We start from the raw sequence: 5,145 nt of genomic DNA, 5'->3' as shown, positions 1-5,145 counted from the left end.
TAATTGCTGCAGCATCTGTGCCTGTTGTATCATTAACAGTTGTTCATCAGGAAAAGTTTCAGTGATTTTTTTTTGTCAATGTGCTTGCGTCTGCTTCTAGCCTAGACAGATGGTCTGCTACTTGATTATCAGTCCATTTTCTATCTTTAATTTCCAAATCGAACTCCTAAAGCAATAAGATCCATCTTATTAATCTCGGTTTAGCATCCTTATTAGAGATTAGGTGCTTGATGACTGCATGATCTATGTACACTGTCATTTAGTACCCACCAAGTATGCTCTAAACTTGTCGAAAGTAAATACCACTGCTAGCAACTCTTTCTCTGTAGTGGTATAATTAATCTGAGCTTGATTAAGAGTTTTGCTGGCATAATATATAGAGTGGAAAACCTTATTCTTCCTCTGCCCTAATATTGCCCCAACAGAATGGTCACTGGCATCACACATCACTTCAAATGGTAGAGTCCAATCTGGTACTATAACCGCTAGTGCAGTGATCAAAGCTTTCTTCAATTCTCCAAAGGCTTGAAGACAGTCTTTATCAAAATGAAAAGGCTTGTCATGTTCTAGCAACGAGCACAATGGTTTAGCTACTTTGGAAAAGTCTTTTATGAATCTTTTGTAAAATCCAGCATGCCCCAAAAAACTTCTAATCCTTTTGACTGAAGTGGGAGGTGGCAGTTTATCTATCACTTCTATCTTCACTTTATCTACCTTTATGCCATTCTTGGACACCTTATGACCCAACACCCTATGCCTTCTTACACCATAAAGTGACATTTTTCCCAATTAAGTACTAAGTTAGTCATCTCACATCTTTAAGAACTTCTTCCAAGTAATGTAAACAATTAGTATATGTCTCTCCGAAGACTGAGAAATCAGTTATGAAGACTTCCAATATTTGCTCCACCATATCCAAAAAAATAGACATCATACATCTCTGAAAAGTTGCTGGAGCATTGCACAAACAAAAGGGCATCCTTTTGAAGGCAAAAGTTCCATAAGGACAGGTAAATGTCGTTTTTTCCGGATCCTCTAGGGCTATAGCAATTTGGTTGTAGCCTAAATATCCATCTAAGAAACAATAGTATTATTTTCCAGCAAGTCTGTCCAACATTTGATCTATAAATGGAAGTGGGAAGTGATCATTCCGTGTGACTTTGTTGAGCTTCATGTAATCCATACATACCCTCCATCCAGTTACTGTTTTTGTAGGAATAAGTTTATTCTTTTCATTTACTATCACTGTTATTCCTCCATTTTTTGAAACACATTGAACTGGGCTCACCCATGAGCTGTTTGATATCGAGTATATGATCCCAGCATCCAACCATTTGATGATTTCTTTCTTCACGACTTCCTTCATAATAGGGTTTAACCTTCTTTGTTGTTCTACTGAATTGTTGTAGCAGTCTTCTAAAAGAATTTTATGCATGCATATGGATGGGCTAATCCTTTTAATGTCTGCCATGGTCCATCCAATTACTTTTCTGTATTTCCCAAGCACATCTACCAGGCTCCTTTCTTGACTTGCATCCAAAGTAGATGAAATGATTACAAGGAGTGTGTTGTTCTAACCAAGATAAGCATATTTCAAATGTAAGGGTAACATTTTTAATTCAAGAGTAGGAGGTGATTCAATAGATAGTAGAGTTGTCTTTACTTCCATGTCTGAAAGATTTAGAGGTTCAACAAATCTGCTATGTCTGTTAGATTGCCTTTCTCCCATCCAATCTATCTGATTTACTGCAACATCTTCTTCTTTAAATCTCTCAAAGGTGTCAACTTTGATGACCTCAGTACTGCAGCATCTATTTACTCTGTCTGCTACAATAAAATCCACAACACTCAAGAAATTGCAATCTTCTACCTCATCAGGATTCTTCATAGCCTCTAATATATTGAATGTGACTTGTTGGTCATTCACCCTCATTGTTAGCTCTCATTTTTGCACATCTATCAAAGTCTTCCCGGTTGTTAGGAAAGGTCTTCCAAATATAATGAGTGCCTTTTTATTAGCCTCAAAGTCTAGTACAATGAAGTACACTGGAAAGATGAATTTGTCAACCTTGACCAATACATCCTCATCTTTCCTTCAAGGTATGCATAAGATTTATCAGCTAATTGAAGAGCGACTGTCGTTGGCCTACATTCACCTACTCCCAACTGCTTAAATAAAGATAATGGCATCGGAATAATGCTGGCTCCCAAATCACAGAGTGATATGCCATTGTACCTAATTCCAATGGAACATGGTATTGTGAAGCTTCCTAGATCCTTCAATTTTTTAGGGATCTTACTTTAGAGCATGTGACTGCTTTCCTGTGTTAAAGCAATAGTTTCAAATTCTCCCAACCTTCTTTTTCTTACCAATATGTCTTTTAAAAATTTCACATAATTAGGCATTTGCTCTAATGCTTCCACAAAAGGTATGTTGATGTGTAATTGCTTCAGCACTTCCAGGAATTTACTAAACTGCTTATCTTTTTTTTGTTTCTGAAATCTCTGTGGGAAAGGAGGTGGATGCCTAAATTGTTGGGCAGCTTCAGGAGGTACCAATCTCTTTTCATTTGATTTATTGTAAGTTGTTACCACTGGTGTTGCAATTTCTTCTTCAGCATGTATTGGTTGATTCTCTTCCAAAGTTGCTGTAGCTTGACTACTAACACCAGTATCTTGATGGCTGGGTTGTTGTAATATGCTCTCATCTTAAAGTTGTTCTTGTGAGAAGTTAAGTTCCAACCTTTTCTTAGTCACATCAACATGAATATCCACATTCTTTCTAGATCTTAGGTTGATTACTTTACAGTGTTCTTTTCCCTCTCTTCTTAGATCTTTTGTATTGCTGGGTAAACTTCCCTGAGATCTGCTACTCATTGTTGTGGCAAGCTGTCCAATTTGGTTTTCTAGGTTTCTTAGAGATACATCTTTACTTTTGTTAGTTAATTTTTAATCAAATGCTATTGATGCCAATGTGCAAGTGTACACAATAAGTAATAAAGTGATGAGTATTCAAGATCGTCTCCACATGGATTGATGTTACTAGAAATACTACAGCAATCATAATAGTGCAATCTACTTTTACTTTGAATGAACAAATGTGAAGTTGTTTACTACCGAAATTTATAATTGTCAGAAAATAAAATGAAATAATGAATTGATGAAATAAAGTAAATAAATTGCGTAGAAGAATTAAATGAGAATAAGGTAGTTGAATGATCAAACTCTCTTTATGGGTTGACTGCTTTTCATCAAATTAACATCAGTTGCTACAACACTGTCCATAGCACTGGGCAGAATTACTTTGCATCCTCAGCTGTCGCGTGTTGGAATTCTCATACCCTTAAGTATCTTAGCAATGACCAATTGCTATTCTACATACGACATGACATTGAGAACATCTATTCTCTCCACCCTACAAGGTGACTATCTATGTCTAGTTTGTCACAAATCTTAACTTTAAGTATAGCCCTTATGGGATTCAAGATAAACTTAATCCAGAAAACTCAAATTAAGATCAAGTATTACTCTAATAATATCCACGAAGACATGCCCTTTTGCGGCTCTATCTTAACTTGAACCATTAAATGGGTGGTCAACCGAAATAACAATTATAATAATAGGTACTAGAGTAAAATGCTATAGCAATTAAATAACAACTCATAAAAACAGTCAAGAACCCATTAGATTGTTTGTCACTAAACTACAAGTAAGTTTAGTTTATATTTTGAAAGAGAAAAATAAACGGGAACATATTGGTCACGAAATATATTGGTTCAATCAAAGAGTGAAGAAAGGAATAAGGGGAGAACGGCAAAAAGTGAATCCAAATAACTCTGCTGGACTCTTCAATGACGCATCATCGGTTCCCTGGAGTTCTGATCTTCTACTTCTTTTTCTCTTAATTGTTCACAATGTTAATTCATTGCTGTCGTTTTAAGTGATGCGCACCTTTTTTTATAACTGAAAACTAGGGTAAACAAAATCCTAGGGCGTACATGAGTCAAATTAGGAAACTGCAGATTGCAATTCTGCAGTTATCATGTGCTAAGTTTTCTCCCTCGTTGTTCTAGGATTGCTACAATAATGGTTGCTCCAGCAATGACTATAACATTTCACTGCTTTAAGTTGTGTTTCACTTTTTTTATGGCCATATTCTTTCTCCTTCTTGCTAGCCTAATGCCTCAGCATCCCTTCATGGATTATAAACTTCTGAAAACCTACAATTATGCACATGTTTTGAGCACAAATTACTTTAAATCAAGCAAAACTTATTAAGACTAAACTAAAATGGATGTTTATGCAAAACATAACCAAAATGTAATAAAAACACGTCATTTACTCTCTAAGTGGTCTTGATTTAAGTCTAGAATTGCCATAATAACTCTCATTTCATAGAGTTATCAACTTTGTACAATTGCTTCATTCTTCACAATGTATTCCTTAATCAATGTTTCCAATGAGGTAAATGGATCGTGGCTAATATGTTTTTGCCCTTGATTTTGCTGATGAAAATCAGGTGGTTGAGTATTTCTGTTTTGTCCACTCAGTGTTGGAGTATTTTGATTCGGATTGCTCTATGAGAAATTTGGGTGTTGCTTCCATCCAAGGTTGTAAGTATTTGAGTATGGGTTGTTCTAAGGCTGTCGGTTGAAATTGGCCACATAGTTTACTGATACTGGATTTTCAGAACAGTTGTCAAATACATGTTCCTCACCACAATACACACAAGACAGTCCAGCAACTTGCTTTACTGCTGCTGGAGCAGAAGTCATAACTTTCACCATGTTAGTCAGTGAAGTTACTTGTGCTAATAATGCTGTAATTGCATCTATATTATGTACCCCCGCTGCTCCTCTCACTGCTGTCTGTCTAGTTGATGGCCACTGATAACTATTGTTGGCAATTCTCTCCAAGATTTCATAGGCTTCAGTGTAAGATTTAGATAACAAAGCTCAATTCGCTGAAGCATCTACCATCAATCTCGTACTTGAATTTAACCTATTGTAGAAGATTTCTAGCTGTATGCAACAAGGAATGCCATGATGAGGACACCTTATGAGCAACTCTTTAAATCTTTCCCAAGCCTCTTACAAACTTTCATCTTCAAGCTGATGAAAAGAAGTGATCTCATTCCGTAATTTT

General features: G+C 36.1%; 1 non-coding gene across 1 annotated transcript; it reads left to right on the top strand.

Moving 5' to 3' along the window:
* Window positions 1-5,037: 5,037 nt before the first annotated feature.
* LOC112495748 (small nucleolar RNA R71) lies at window positions 5,038-5,145 on the top strand. Its single transcript, XR_003062080.1, has one exon. It is a non-coding gene; the product is annotated as a small nucleolar RNA R71 (small nucleolar RNA).

This window comes from Citrus sinensis, chromosome 1 (assembly GCF_022201045.2).
Source record: "Citrus sinensis cultivar Valencia sweet orange chromosome 1, DVS_A1.0, whole genome shotgun sequence".
Taxonomy (NCBI): Eukaryota; Viridiplantae; Streptophyta; class Magnoliopsida; order Sapindales; family Rutaceae; genus Citrus; species Citrus sinensis.
The sequence above is the reverse complement of the archived record's forward strand: the minus strand, read 5'-3'. Positions and strand labels throughout refer to the sequence as shown.